Raw genomic sequence first — 17,485 nt, 5'->3', positions numbered from 1 at the left:
TAATCCTGGAAAGAGTTGTAGTAATCAAATGAGTATCTCGGGGATATAAGGAGCATTTAAATTTGACTACGTATGATGAAGTTATGCTTCTTCAAAGTTTTGCGATCAACCCGACATAACTATACACATCATAAAAAGTGAATCAGAGATAGGTTGCTTATTAGCCTAAGTAATCTAAATGAAAGTTGTAGTAATCGTAAAATCAAACTTGTACATATAGAGAACGTCCAAATCTGGCTTTGTATGAGGAAGTTATTGTTTTTCAAAGTTTCAACGCAGTTGTGTTAACATAGAAATCGAACTTTAGATCGGTTGATTTTTAGGCAAAACAATCTAAACGAGAGTTTAAGATCTCGTGATTAAGAGTCTGTCGATATAAAGATAGTTGAGAATTGAGTTCGTATGAAAGAGTTATGATTTTCGCACAGATTTTAACAGTCTAATTTGTATAAAAACATCAATTTAAAAAAAGATTGAGAATTAGTTATTAAGGTCCAAAGAAAAGTTGTAGAGCTCGTTGATAGGATTCCGACGATATAAAGAACATCGGAAATGGAGCTCGTATGCGAGAGTTAAGAAATTACATGTTGTAATTACGTGGAAGCTCTAGAAGGCGCCATGTGGCATGGTTGATAGCCGACTCCTTCACGAGATAAGGTGATGTGGCACCACAAAATTAAGACATGTGGCACCATGGACTGGTGACACATGGCAGCTTCTAGAAGAGAAGGATATGGAAGAATGTGGCGGCGACACGTGGCAACCAAGAAAGGCAACTATGTGTCTGACTTTTTATGGGTTTCTGAGCATTTTAGCAGTGCTCTAGAGTATCTAGAAGACCAATGAAGAAACGCTTTCGGGCCGGAGTTCTACCTGCGACTTTCCTCGTTTTTGTTAAAATTTATGTAAGTTAAGTTGCACTTACTATGCTTCAAGTGTAACTTATGTTTAAGTTCATTATCATTATTATGAACCTAAAAACAAGATTTATCACTGATTCCATCTCATAATAATGATTGATCTACTTATGGGAATGATGAAAATGCTAGATTTAGTGAGGTGTTTAAAGTGGGATTTCCAAAAAGTATACTCTATATACCAAACATACCCTAGTTCTGATATGATCTTACCTAGTTATTCCTTACTTGATAGATCTTAATGTACACATGCATAGGGATTGTTAAGGAATCTACACTATCATTAATCACATAGAATATTAGAATAAAAATTTGGAATATTCGTACCTAGTTCATATCAAAGGTTACTTTCAAATTACAAGTCATCCACTTTTAACAAGTGGGTGTATAGTTACTTTCAACTTACACATAGATACAAGTATTCTAAATGTTATGTGTTTTGCTTTGCTGTGTTTAATGTATATGTGCAACATGATATGATTATTACTTGGTTAAACTGTATATTTATCATACTTCAAATATGATTGGTTAGTGAAGGGCTGTGTAAAATAATAAATGAGAAACTATAATAGGAAAATGTTAGTTAGTGAAAGGCTGTGTGAAATAATAATGAAAAGTTGTGACCATAGTACTATCGTACTGTTATGCCAGTCATATAGAAAAGTATTGATTAGTGAGGATTGTGCGAAGTAATAAGCTGTGACCATAAGTACTATCGTAATACCATGCCCAATCATCTAGAGGAGTATAGACGACAACCACTCACTGTTCTAGATAGTCAAGTAGAACACTGGCAGGCGCATTACTTGTAGCTGTTAATGAACTAAGCATTCATTCCATATGCTCCATCCCCCCAAATGGTTTCCTTATTGACTCTTATTGCTAAAGGAATCCCCGAAGCAATGTTGTGTACAAAGATCCTTTAGGATAGATCCCTTGAGATCATCATCTTAGGATCAGGAAGTGAAGATAATGGGAACGTTTAACCGGGTTTATTGGATTGCTATGAAATACATAATTAAAATATTATACTATTTTGGGCTGAACACCCTTTGTGCTCACCAAGCTCCCAAGCCTGACCCACTCATTTTTTTTCACAGTTAGTGGTATGAAGCTTCAGGAATAGTGATGTTTGAATCTGCCGAGAAATTTATGGAGTTTTACGCCATTAAAATAAATTGATGTAAGACCGTTAAAAACTAGTTTATTGCTTATGTTTTTGTATCATTTATGACATCCCAAGCTTTTAAATATTAATGAAAACCGATTCTTCGGAAATGCTTTTGATATTTATATTATTTCACATTAATAGCGTTTTGGGACAAATTCCGCACTAATAAAAGAATACTTTGTTTTAAATAAGCATAAATGAAACGTTTTTAATTAGTCGTAAAATTGGGGATGTCATAGTACCAGATCTGAAAAGTTTGAAGCTTGGGTTTAAGGGTTAAGTGCTTTGCTCATTAAGTTGTTGGGACCAGTCCCACGACGTGGCATGTTGGTCGCCATGATGTGGAGCATGGTGTCACCACGATTGTTTTGTCATGTAGCTGCCACATCATGGCCTATAGTTGTCCATGACATGGAGGTCAGCTGCGGCTGACTTTAAAAATTGACTTTGACCTTTGACTTTTTCACCAGTTTGGCTTTTGGTTAAATTTGGATAGTGTTGATGAAACATCCCAAAAATACAGTCCGAAAATTTCATTTTTAAATCATTAATAAAACCATAAACATCCTCATCATATGAAAATCATAAGTCATGTATCAAAGTCACATGTCAAGATATATCAGAGTATAAACATCCCAGGCTAAACAAATGGTGTGTGCACTGCAATCATCCCGAGCTCCTCTTTTGAAACCGAAGTAACTGAAACCAAAACTGAAAACTGTAAGCGCGAAGCTTAGTGAGTCTCCCCAAACTACCACATACCAAACACTCAATCATATAACTTGGGCCTAGCTCACTACATCGGGCCCCGCCCGGCATCAGACCGAAATCCAGTATACATGCATCGGGCTTGCCCCGACATCAGACCGAAGCCCGTCACACATAACACATAACATACAGGCTATACATGCATTAGGCTTGCCTCGGCATCGGACCGAAGCCCTGAACACATAACACATAACATGCATGAATCACAAAGACATCAAGCATACATAAACGTTCCTTGGGACCGCCTCGGCATCAGATCGTAATCCGTAAAGCATATAACTTACATCGGGCCCCGCCCGACATCGGACCATAGTCCGGAACTACTAACATCTAAACAAGTTGCCATTGTGGCCGTAGACCCGTTCCTACTGGAGAAAACTCACTTCACACTGCTGAAGTCCTGCGAATAAATCCCGGGCTGTTGGCTGACAGATCCCCAAGCTGTCAACATCAAAACAAAACCCAATTAACCATTTGGGCAAATAATGCATAACTCTAAAAGCTCACTTAGGGTAAAAGGACCATTTTACCCCTACCTTAGCTTGGTCCAAGATTAAGGCCCAAACTCATATCCTGAGAGCCCAAAAAGTCAAATAGTAAACCAAGGCCCAACTATGGCCCAATTTTTCAAATTGGGCTCAAACCTCTACATGGTCTTGCCTTAAGGCCAAACCATTTATTCTTGGTCCAACCCTTGACATTCTGATGGTCCAATATCTTATAATCATCAAGGCCCAATTATGGCCCATCTATGGCCGAATTTTCCAAATTGGGCCCAAACCTTTCCTATGAGCCATATCCTTAAGCTCAATCCAAGTGTTCTAGTCCATTTAGTTGTTATTAGTTGGCCCATCAAGAGTCCATACATCTAGGCCCAACAGAAAGGCCCAACTCTAAACCCAACACAATTAGGGTTTTCACATGAAATGGCGATTAAGGTTAAGTGTTTCCCATTTAACCCATTAAGGACTTAATCCATTAAGTCCATCAATTTGTTGGGTCAATCATGTAGTGTGGTCGACTTAATTCATAATCCCAATCCGGTTATCCAAAATGCGGGTCACGATAATCCATAACCCATATATCCAAAATTAGGGTTTTCTAAACCCTAATTAGGGTTTCCAACCCAATCACGACCCAATAGCCCCAAAAGCAAAGTCTTTAGATCAATTAGGGTTTTATTAGGCTCACAAGGGTTTCATTAGTCGGGCACCACCCACTACCAACTCGGGTAGTGGTGGTCAACGACGGCTCATGGCGGTGGCCACCACCTCATGGTGGTGGTTATGGTTCTAGTCAAAATATGTCCAAGTATCTCAAAAGCAAACTAACACAAGCTAAAGCACACCGCCACCAAACACAGCGACTGGTGGCGGCAGCAACCACCCCACGGTGATGGTTATGAGTTTTCTTTGATTATCCAACCACTAATTACAATTACATAATGCAATAACTTGAAATCACCCACACACAATAAGATAAACACACCCACATAACAACCCTTGTGGTGACCGGCAGTGGTAGAGGGTGGCAGCCACCATGGTTGGCAACCAAGGTGGTTTTTCCATGGTTTCGACCAAAGAATGCACACCCACACTTGTACAGCAACACCAAAACACGCAACACACAACACTAATATATTAGAAACGCAGAAACACACCCGCAATGGGTGCCCTCGAGGTGGTAGCGGCGGTCGGAGCTGCAGCGACATCACACCACAACTTCTTGGAGTGGCGGCGTTCGACGGTCCTAACGACACCAGCGACGTGGCTGAAGGAGAAACAGGAGAAGAAGAAGATGGGGAACATACGAGAGCAACTGTGACACCGCCCCGATGTTGGTCTTCACCGAACCCATTGTCGTCGACAGCCGATGCGATTGTATCGACCTGGTGGTTTGCGACCTCTACTTCACCGGTGACCGGAGCAGCGGTGGTTCAAGCTATGGCGTGGAGATGGAGGCTGAGAAGGCCTGAAGAAGATGGTGACGGATGGGAAGGGTTGTGCTAGGGTTTGGCAATGTAATAATAGGGTAAAGAGGTTACCGGGTATATCATGTGTTCCTATAAACTTTGATCCAAATATCCAACTTCAGCCCCTCCTCACAATTTTGTTTTAAATTTAAGTCCAAATTTTACCTTTTAGCCCTTGCCCTCAGAAATCTTTACAAAGTGCCTCCAAAATTTACACTTAACCCCCACAATCCCAACAATTTTGACAATTAACTCGCATGGCTAATATCCCAAAATTATTATGGATTTTGGGCTCGAGTAAAATAATATAAAAAAATACATTTCTCATCCCGGGGTTCATTTATTTATTTAGTTAATTTAATCTTATATATTTATTTAATAAACGGGGTGTTACAACTCTCCCGCACTTAAATTAGATTTCGTCCTCGAAATCCTTCCTTACAATTCCTGATACGCTAGACAACTTGAGCAATTTGGCCACAATCCCGAACATAACCCCGGCCTTCCCAAGTCAACCAAAACTATCCCTTGCAGGGTTCCAAAAACTGAAGATAAGCGAATTCCTTACATTATGATCACATTACTCATTCTGAAATCTATAATCTCGAGATGGTCTGACTCCCTGATAGATCTCCACACCGAATTCCTTATTGCTGAATTGAGTCCACTTATCTCTCAACTGACTATTCAGCTTCTGATAACTCGAGGTTCCCACTAGAAAACAGAATCATAGACCCAATTATCCCTGCAGATCACTTATACTTGACTAAGACTCAGAAAATCCCGCTGTGAGTGACTTAGCATAACCCATGCTATCTGTGACTCTAACCATACATGAAATCCAAAAATACCATTATTGCTTGAGACACTGAACTGCCCGAAGCACTGAATTGCCTGAAACAGTATGTTGCACCCTGGCTGCCTTCCAAAATCCATCGAGACCTCCCTGGTCTCAATTTGTTTGTCAGTCATCTGAACTACCGGGTTCTTGCCACTATGGCTCTAACAACCTCCTGATCCAACAGATCGGGTCCATACGTCGAGTCCTGACATTACCAAATTCAAGGCTAAAAGTGATTGCTACATGACCAATGGTAGCCTTATATTACAAACGACCTTAAGCAGTTTGTTGCTTCCTTGATCTCATAACTGTAGTGGCGTTCCTACAGTCTTATCACTGGCTCAACGAAATCTAATCCATCTGGGTAATTCCAAAATCCAATCTGTGGATTTCCATATCCTCACTGTTGCACCCGAACTGGTGGGTACTATTGTTCCTTCCGTGATCTAACATACTCCCATGCTATCTACTAACCTAGTGAATGTTACATCTACACCCGCAGACTTACAACATTCTAGCACTATCAGCTAACCTTATGAATGCTACGGTTACACCCACAGACTTACAACACTTCTAGCACTATTTGCTAACCTTGTGAATGCTAAGGCTACACCCGCAGACTTACAACACTTCCCACACTATCTGCTAACCTTGTGAAGGCTACGGCTACACCCTAAGACTTACAACACTTCCTATACTATCTGCTAAGCTTGTGAATGCTACGGCTACACCCGTAGACTTACAACACTTCCCACACTATCTAGCTGCTAGTGAATGCTACGGCTATCCCACAGTCTTATAACACTTTCCACGCTGTCTCGCTACTGGTGAATGCTACAGCTATCCCGCAGTCTTACAACACTTTCCACACTATCTCAATTGCTGATTACTAACCCAAACTCATCCAACGTTGAGCATACACACGACCTTACATCCAAAATTGAACCCATGTCTTGACTGGAATCCCCAACCTGATTCCCTAAGGCCTACTATCAAGCATTCCGAGAACGTGATCTCATGATTGGAAAGTTTTTCGAACTTCCAACTCACCCTATCCTCAATCCATACAGCCGCTTGGGCTATCTTCCTTCCTGACAAGCATGCAAAATTTATCTCAGTTTCAAAACTGCTCCTGCTTCTAAATCCCTAGATGATTCTCCCCCTCTTTGATTCAACTATAATCTTACAACACACAATATTGGAAGGATTCTCAATCCTTTTTACCTCCCCATGACCAATCTGCTAGAAACCACTCTTACCTATTGCTAGTGTTCCAATACTAGCCAATCCAAAAGATCACACAACTTCTAAGAACCCGATGAATACTTCCCGAATCCACAATTAGGGAAATAACCTTCCGCTACCCACTAATAATTCTCGGTATACAATTGGCATATGACATCTCTCGAAAACATAATTCAAACACAAACAGAGGATAGCCCAGAGTTACACTTACTCAAACCCTTGGGACGAAAGGCTCCACCGTGCAGTTTCCCGCAAGTGCTGCACCGAATCTGGCCCTACTTGCCTCTCATAAGCAGATCCTAAATCTTGGGTCTCCTCCCTAGACCCTTCAATATAAGAAACTGATTTGATTCCCTCTTACCAATGTGCTCCATGTCCATATCCCGTTTTCGGGCTCTAGAAGTCATATCATTCAGGGTCTTGCACCCTGAGATACTCACGACCTTCCTGCTATCATTCTGCAGTATGTCATGATACGTTACCTTCTTCGCTTCCTCATCTGTTTCATATTGAGGTACCAAATAAGCTCCCTACCGAAACATGGCAGTGATCTCTGGAACAGTCTCAATAGTCTAGCGGAGATCTACTAACTCCTGCGCCAACTACTGCGCCTTAGTCGTCTGGGTAAACTCTGCCCCGAATCTGGTCGAAAAGTCATCCCATGACATAGCATCGACCGCATCATCACCTAACTCACTACCAACCTCTTCCCATCAATCACGTGCCCTGTCCTTCAGGAGGAAGGAAGCAAGTCGGTCCTTGTCCCCTTTCGAGACTACGGCTGGTACGAAAATATTGGCGATATCTGGCAATTACCTGCTGCTAGCAATGGCGTCCCTAGCCCCATGATAATCTAGAGCTTCTCAAGCTCTGAACTCCCGAATCATCAGTGTACGCATCCCTCTCATGGCTGCTATCTCAGTGCAGAATGCACTCAGCCTCTCATCACAAATCTCTAAAATCCGTTCCTTAATCATACTAAAGATCAGAGGAGTCTAGTCAACGATACTGCGCGTAATCTCAGATGGAATGAACCCCCTCATCTGATCATCGAGCTGCTCGACTCCAGAGTCCGAGCCTGATCCCTCGACGGCACCAGAGCTGCCATCTGGTCTACCATGTAGCGTCACTATACTCGGAAATATACCATAACAATAATCAGAATACTCATCATAACTCGAGGGATCTCACAAACTACAAGTTTCCTGGATTCATCTCAGCCTTCCTTGATTCGAGTACAGATCCTCTGCTTTTAGTAGTACGGGCCCATACTACCTTCCACATCTATCCATACTTTCCTCAAGAACTGCTTCGACTCCACCAAGTCCCTTCTACTACTACTGTTGATCTCATCCTAGGCTTGCTCTAGGTTAATCACCAACCCACTCTCCTCTATCAGTCGCATAAGAAATTCCTGTTATCTTCCCTAACTAGCTCGTGAATACTATTACATATTACTAAGACTAGATAATTCTTGAAATGAGAGATCCTACCCTTTAACGGTTGGACTCAAACAAGAGCTGCGCAATAGAGCTAGACCTAACCTTATGAAATTATTCAGTCCTTGAAATATGTAACGTAACATATTCATTTACTAGTTAGTAAAAGACAACTAGAACTCCTAAAAGCACAAAGCAAGCAACATTCGAGCATCGAGTAAACATAATCAAGCATATCTCTCTCAGGCTATCCCTGACTAATCTGTACTAGCATGCAGTTCATAAAGCTGAGATACATATAACAGCCACATAAGGAATCCTACCTAGATCCTTAGCCCTAAACTAGCATGCAATTCTCGTGAAGTTGGTACACATTTAATAGGCACATAAGGCATCCTTCCTAGATCCTTAGTCCTAATCTACCATGCAATTCTCATGAAGCTGGTACACATATAATAGGCACATAAGGCATCCTTCCTAGATCCTTAGTCCTAATCTAGCATGCAATTCTCATAAACATATCATAACATAACTTGTATGGGTAATTTGGAATACTTACTTGAGCTCGGCTGATTGCATGCACCACATCCTTTTTCTCTTTTCAAGGTTCTTGTCTCTTTTAAAAATTCTTTTTTTGTGAAAATAATTTTCTTTTGAAAATTTTCATACCATGTCCTTAGTTTGAGTTCACACACAACCGAGAGTGTGCCCGAATCCCTCAAACCAAGGCTCTGATACCAACTTGAAACATCCCAAAAATACAGTCCAAACATTTCATTTTTAAATCATTAATAAAACCATAAACATCCTCATCATATAAAAATCATAAGTCATTTATCAAAGTCACATGTCAAAATATATCAGAGTATAAACATCCCAGGTTAAACAAATCGTGTGTTACTGCAATCATCCCGAGCTCCTCTTTTGAAACCGAAGTACCTGAAACCAAAACTGAAAACTGTAAGCGCGAAGCTTAGTGAGTCTCCCCAAACTACCACATACCATACACTCAATCACATAACTTGGGCCTAGCCCACTACATCAGGCTCCACCCGACATCAGACCGAAATCCGGGATACATATAAACATATTAACAATGCATATATCATAATCACACAACATAAACATAACTTCGGGACTCCGCCCAGCTACATCGGGATGAACCCGACATCGGCTTACCCGGCATCGGACTGCGTCTGCCATCGGGCCCCGCCCGGCATCGGGCTTGCCCGACATACAACATCTCATATACATAGCATATAACATAAGCATGTAAACATAAGCATATAAACATAAGCTTAAAAACATTTATCGGGTTTGCCCCGACATCGGACTGGAGTCCGGAACATATAACACATAGCATATTAGGTAAACATGCATCAGGCTTGCCCCGGCATCGGACCGAAGCCTGGAACACATAACACATAACATACAAGCTATACATGCATCGGGCTTGCCCCGACATCGGACCGAAGCCTGGAACACATAACACATAAAATACAAGCTATACATGCATCGGGCTTGCCCGGGCATCAGACCGAAGCCCGAAACACATAACACATAACATGCATGAATCACAAAGACATCAAGCATACATAAACATTCCTCAGGACCGCACCGACATCGGATCGTAATCCGGAAATCATAAAACTTACATCGGGCCCCGCCCGACATCGGACTGTAGCCCGAAACTACTAACATCTAAACAGGTCGGCATTGTGGCCGTAGACCCGTTCCTACTGGAGAAAACCCAACTCGCACTACTGAAGTCCCGCAAATAAAACCCGGGCTGCTGGCTGACTGATCCCCAAGCTGTCAACATCAAAACAAAACCCAATTAACCATTTGGGCTTATAATGCATAACTCTAAAATCCCCACTTAGGGTAAAAGGACCATTTTACCCCTAACTTAGCTTGGTCCAAGATTAAGGCCCAAACTCATACCTTGAGAGCCCAAAAAGTCAAATAGTAAACCAAGGCCCAACTATGGCCCAATTTTTCAAATTGGGCTCAAACCTCTACATGGTCTTGCCTTAAGGCCCAACCATTTATTCTTGGTCCAACCCTTGACATTCTGATGGTCCAATATCTTATAATTATCAAGGCCCAGTTATGGCCCATCTATGGCCGAATTTTCCAAATTGGGCCCAAACCTTTCCTATGAGCCTTATCCTAAGCCTAATCCAAGTGTTCTAGTCCATTTACTTGTTATTAGTTGGCCCATCAAGAGTCCATACATCTAGGCCCAACAGAAAGGACCAACTCTAAACCCAACACAATGAGGGTTTTCACATGAAATGATGATTAAGGTTAAGTGTTTCCCACTTAACCCATTAAGGACTTAATCCATTAAGTCCATCAATTTGTTCGGTCAGTCATGTAGTGTGGTCGGCTTAATTCATAATCCCAATCCGGTTATCCAAAATGCGGGTCCCGATAATGCATAACCCATATATCCAAAATTAGGGTTTTCTAAACCCTAATTAGGGTTTCCAAACCAATCATGACTCAATAGGCCCAAAAGCTAAGTCTTTAGATCAATTAGGGTTTTATTAGACTCACCAGGGTTTCATTAGTCGGGCACCACCCACTACCACCTCGGGTAGTGGTGGTCAACGGCGGCTCATGGCGGCGGCCACCACGTCATGGTGGTGGTTATGGTTCTAGTCCAAATATGTCCAAGCATTACAAAAGCAAACTAACACAAGCTAAAGTACACCGCCACCCAACACAACGGCTGGTGGCGGCAGGAGGCAGCAGCCACCACCTCACGGTGGTGGTTATGAGTTTTCTTTGATTATCCAACCACTAACTACAATTAAATAATGAAATAACTCGAAATAACCAACAGACAATAAGATAAACACACCCACACAGCCACCCTTGTGGTGACCGACGGTGGTAGAGGGTGGCAGCCACCATGGTTGGCAGCCATGGTGGTTTTTCCATGGTTTCTGGCCAAAGAATGCACACCCACACTTGTACCGCAAAACCAAAACACGCGACACACAACACTAATATATTAGAAACGCAGAAACACACCCGCCATGGCTGCCCTCGACGTGGCAGCGGCGGTCGGAGCGGCAGCGACATCGCACCACAGCTGTTTGGAGTGGCGGCGTTCGACGGTCCTAGCGACACCGGCGACGTGGCTGAAGGAGAAACAGGAGAAGAAGAAGAGAGGGAAATTCCGAGAGCAACTGCGACACCGCCTCGATGTTGGTCTTCAGCGAACCCGTTGTCGTCGGCAGCCGCTGCGATGGTATCGGCCCGGTGGTTTGCGACCTCTACTTCATCGGTGACCGGAGCAGCGGTGGTTCAAGCTATGGCGTGGAGATAGTGGCTGATAAGGCCCGAAGAAGATGGTGGCGGCTGGGAAGGGGTGTGCTAGGGTTTGGAAATGTAACAGTAGGGTAAAGAGGTTACCGGGTATATCCCGTGTTCCTCTAAACTTGGATCCAAATATCCAACTTCAGCCCCTCCTCACAATTTTGTTTACAAAGTGGCTCCAAAATTTACACTTAACCCCCACAATTCCTAAAATTTTGACAATTAACTCCCATGGCTAACATCCCTAAATTATTATGGATTTACGGCTCAAATAAAATAATATAAAAAAAATACATTTCTCGTCCTGGTGTTTATTTATTTATTTAGTTAATTTAATCTTATTTATTTATTTAATAAACGGGGTGTTACAGTTGAGCTATAATCTATGGTTTAGCTTGTGATTGGTTTAGGTGGTCCGTGTAGCTGATTATGTGGGACTTTGAGTAGTAGATTTCAGTTTTTCATTCATGTGAGTCTTCTCACTGTATTACCTATGTCATAGCGGTGTTCATGCTATATTAGTTAAAATTAAATAGTTTTAGCATGTTTAATTTGGCCCTATTGCATATCTCTTGTTTAAGTCCAACCATTATACTATAGGATCTTTTAGTTGAAGTATTGTTTAATCCTTGTTGCATGTAATTATATTTGTAAGATAGTTAGTTGACATTGGTAGAAGTTTCTTCAGCAACTGATAACAAGGTGGGGTAGGAATTCCTAGTGTCCTAGCAAGAGTGCTAGAAAGTGCTAATGTGGGCACTTGTCGAGTCTTATTTTTTTATTGTTATTATGTGTAATTATTGAGTTGCTGATAACTCCAAGAGCATTCATAGTCCGCAGGATTGCTGATAACCCACAGAGTTGCTGATAACCCATATTTGGTTATGTTGTTGTGTTTAATGTGCTACTTAGGGCTGCTGATAGTCCTAAGAACTATTGATATTCCCAAGGCTGCTGATAACCCATACCTAACCATTATGTTGTGTTGTATGTGATATTTTGGGGAACTCACTAAACTTTGTGCTTATATTTATGGATTAAATGTTTTTCATGTGGCTATCGGATCGCAAAGGCTGGAATGTACCCACACATCAACAATTCTATGATTTGAGATTCCATATTGTCTTCCTTATAACTCTGATTTTGAATTATGGTTTATGAACAATTGGTTTTACTTGAATGTAACTTTATTAAAATGGGTGTTTATTCTATTTTAAAAATAAAAATTTATTTTGGAATTTGGGACATTACAAGTTGGTATCAGAGCTCTGGTTTGAGGTATTTTGATGAAAACCCGTGTGATTCCAAACTCAAACTAATAATCTGTGGATTTTCCTAGGTCTTTTGAAAAGAATAACTTTAAAAGGGAGAAAAGTAGATGTGATGTGTACAGTCAGTCGAAGCTCAAGTAAGTGATTCCTAATATATACATACATGTTTGATATGATATTGACGTAATATTATGAATTGCATGCTAGACGTATCCAAAATATCTACTTAGGGTTTCATGCTAGACTACCTGCTTAGGGGAAATGCCTTTTGTGTGTGATATTTTAATTGTTAGAGATGCATGATTGTGTGTAAGCTAAGAATCTTCAGGAAATTACGTGTTAGGATTACCTGATCTTTATGATGACTTTTGCCTGTTGGTTTTTCTGCTTGAATTTTGCTTGCTTTGTGTTATGTGAAACCTATACTGATGTTAGTTAACTATTAAGCGAATACGTTAAGTTGCGTGCCACTAAAATTAAATAGTTTTCGACTGTTTTATTTGGCGCTATTGTCTATCTCTTGTTTATGTCCAATCATTATATTATAGGATCTTTCAGTCGAAGTATTGTTCAATCCTTGTTGGATGTAATTATATTCATAAGATAGTTAGTTGACATTGGTAGAAGTTTCTTCAGCAACGGTTAACAAGGTGTGGTAGGAATTCGTAGTGTCCTAGCAAGAGCGCTAAAATGTGTGTCACACCCCCGAACCAGAACGACGAAAACGTCCGAGGGCGGATGACGTCATTATATAGTATCATAACAATTGAATTTGAATGAAACGCAGTAACCAAACATCATACATTAAATGATACCAACATACATTGTTTACAGATTATATTTGTTCACAAATTTACACAAAAGTGACATAAAACATGATGTTCCAAAATGTAGCAAATATCCAAACTCCATAGCCCAAATACCTACTCACTGAGTCCCTGAGAATACAAGTCGTTTTGAAAAGCGTCAACTAAAAAGTTGGTGAGTTCATAAGCATATTTGTATAAAAAGCTTTGTAACATCTTTGATTGTAATAATTTGTAAAACTCTAGAAAATCCGATATTTTTTAAGAAAAATGGTTTGTAAGTCTCGTTCTAAAACTATGAATAATTGCATGCGTGTCCTTTGTTTTCTTTTATTTGAATTTAGAGAGAGTGTGTGTTCCCAGAAAATCCCATATTTCCTGTTTTATGAAAAATTGTAGTCTTAAAACCCTAAGACTGGGTTGGTGATATTAATGTACAAAAATATGAGCGTAGTTTGATATTTTATAAAACCAATGAAGTGTATAATTTCGTATATCCAAAATAACATTGTTAATCCCTATGTGAGTCCTTACAACCATGCTTGATGTGACTGATATGCCTGTCATGACGTTCTTCAGGCGTCGGTTTCGGTAAGATATTTGTCACCCTAGACTGGCCCCGTCTAGCTGTAGCGAATAGCTCAGGTGTGGGTGTGTCAAACCCGTATAGATCTATACACAATTACCTCGCTCTCCCTCCAGAAGACTCTGGCTATAACTACAGGAATTACGGTGTACGCTAGGTAGGTACGACGAAGGAAAGTCTCACAAGTGCCTTAACAAATTTACACGAACTTTGACTCCCGTTATAGAATAATGAAAATAACATTACTAGGGTACATTCGTGACTGAAGTTTTATGATACGCGTTTTACACCTTTATGACAAACAACTTATAACTTGTACCTTTAAAAGGTTTATGAGGACAGCTTATGACAGACAAAATTGTCTGTCGTGAGACTTCTGTTTTGTATACTGTTTTAGTTAAATTATTTATAACACTTTTTATAAATAATCGTTAATGGACTTGTCTACTTGTAATATATGTTATGTAACTAGCATAATCGTCTAAGTTTACAAACTATTAAAATGGTGACAACATATTACGACTATTTCACTAGTAAAAATTATTTTTAGTAAAATAATCAAGTTTTGTACTTTGTTTAACATATCAAAATTTAGTTTAGGAGTTTTGTAACACAAAATATACTATTTTGGTGTGATTCTAGCATGTCACGATTTTTACAAAAATACATATAGAAAACTTGAAATTTATTATATTCCATTATTTATGTAAGTATAAGTGTTAAAATTGCATATGTCCAAAAGTTAACCATTTTTTAGTGTAAAACCCATATTTTCACCATTTTGGGTGAACAAAAAAAATCCACAAAACTTTTATAATACAACGATGTTATTAACATATACTTTATGATTTTTAACATATATTAAGAACCTTTTTAGTTGAGAACTTGTTTCATCTTCAACCCACGACTAATGGTACATGAAATTTCCCAAAGGATAAACTTAATCTAGCAACATGAACCTTGGAAATCTCGAGTTGATGGAGTGATAGCATGAGGTAATCAACATTTCAAAACACAAGTAGCTACATAAACACACAAGTGCATGCAAATATCCAAAGATTTAAACAAAACTTGACTTGTATCCCCCCCCCCCCAAAAGGATGAAAACACGAAAATAGTGGGGTATGAAGCTCACATTGGTTGATTTTCGAGAGGTAGAAGAAGAAGAAGGAAATTTTCAAGCCTAGCCTTGCCTTGGAGATATTCTCGAAAATTTGGTGTTTCTAAGAGCTTAACACATAATAAAAGTGTGGAAACAAGAAGTTGTTATCATAATAATGTGTAGATTTACAAAGGTAACATGAAGTTCTTACCAAGTTCAAGAGTTTTTGGAGAAGAATCCTTGCAAAAAGGCACACCCACACACGAAAATATTGAGAGGATGATGAAGGAGTCTTGAGAGCAAATGGAGTGAAATGTGATATTTGGTGAGTGTATGGGGGAGGGTGGTCGGCCGAAGGTAAGAGAGGGGAGGGCGAAAGAAGTTGACTTTCTTAAAGTTGATGTGAGAGTTCCATGGATGTATGGAGGATTAAACCTAGGTGCATATTGGGTAATAAGGAGGTGGCAAAGTAATTTCCCTTATCTTTTTCCTTTTCCTTTTTTTTGTTGAAACTCCAACCGAACCCTAGGGTTCTCTTCCCAAAAGGGAGCCCAAAAGAAATGGGTTTTGATTTTTAGCTTGGCCCAATAGGAGTTTTCGGTCCATTAGAGCCCAAAGAAAGGTTTTCGGCCCAATAAGGCCCAATGGAGGAGTTATCGGCCCAATAGGGTGTTGGGCCAAGCATTCTTGGATCAAAGCCCAAAATGAATTGATCAAGTTTTGGGCTTGTACAAGGCATTATTCACAATGTATGCACGTATGATTTTAAATAACATTGTAACTTGAATTTCTCTAAGTGGGGTGTTGCAAGGTTACATGGAGGAAATTGTCTCGTACAAGTATCATAATCTCAACCCTAATTTGCTAGTTGTGACAATGTGCTAGTGTGGTCATTTGCATGTGGGGAAACCTAAGTTGAGAATCTTGGAAGTTTGTGATGGATTTTCTAAGCATGTGGGTGTGCTAGTACACCTAGTAGTGGTTGAGTTCCTAGTGACCTAAGAAAAGTGTTAAGGTATTATAGTACGTGCATATGTGTGAGAAGAATCCTAGAGGGAGATTCTGGGAAGAACGGTAGTGTGTGCTTGTGGGAGCACGAGTTTCTGCGGTTGGTAGTGGATATGTGTAGGGACTTAGGAACTTTAAGACAATTCTTGGAACACGTACATATAGGTGTGGAAGGTAGTATGGGCCTATACTACAGAAAGCACAGGATCCGTACGACAATCCGGAAGAGTCTAAATGGTTTCTAAGGAACAAGTAGAGGGTAGATAGTGTGGTATAGCACTAGCGTTAATTGTAGTCGTATTTGTCGTTGCTAGTATTTCGGTGGTGGTAGTTCAGGAAGAAGGCAATTATGGTTATTATTTGGGCATTAGTGGCCATGGCAGATTAGGTCTGATTAGCGAAGACCTGTATGAGTTAGTTGATTCATGGTCTCGAGGGCCTTGTTGAAAGTAGTGCCAGTTTGAGCCACGACACTCAAGTAGGAAGCGATTATGATGATCGACTTGAAGACTATAGCCTAAGTTTGGGTCGGCCGATGGTTTTCGATGTCATTTTCTATGACTAGGTTATGTTTCTACAACATCATACATTCAAGGGGAAGAGATAGCAGTCATATAATTTCAAATTTGAGGTGTACAACCAACGCGAGGTTGATGAGCAGGTGCAGGGTCAGGCACCACCGGCGAATAGAGAGTCACGTTGTTATGATGGGTTTGTCAGAGCTATTATTGGAGCTTCTTCATGGTTTGTTGGAGCAAGGTTTAGTTCTCAGGGTACCTCATCAATCAAGTGGTACACTAATCATCCTTAGGGAAAGTTTACGAGGTCTCCATCTGAGATTCAGAGTTTCCTGATGATTGGTTGATTATTATTTGAAGGATCATCTTGTGTTGTGTTATGCATTCTGATATTCAAGGTAGGTATGTAGTTGGTTGAGCCGGTCTTAGGCTTTGATGTTGTATATGTCATTCGATGATGGTTCGAACTCAAAGTGGGGGAGAATTAGATATTTTGCTTGAAGGATCATCG

Source organism: Lactuca virosa, chromosome 8 (genome assembly GCF_052849685.1).
Source record: "Lactuca virosa cultivar CGN04683 chromosome 8, Lactuca_virosa_CGN04683_v6, whole genome shotgun sequence".
Lineage (NCBI taxonomy): Eukaryota > Viridiplantae > Streptophyta > Magnoliopsida > Asterales > Asteraceae > Lactuca > Lactuca virosa.
Note: the sequence above shows the minus strand (reverse complement) of the source record.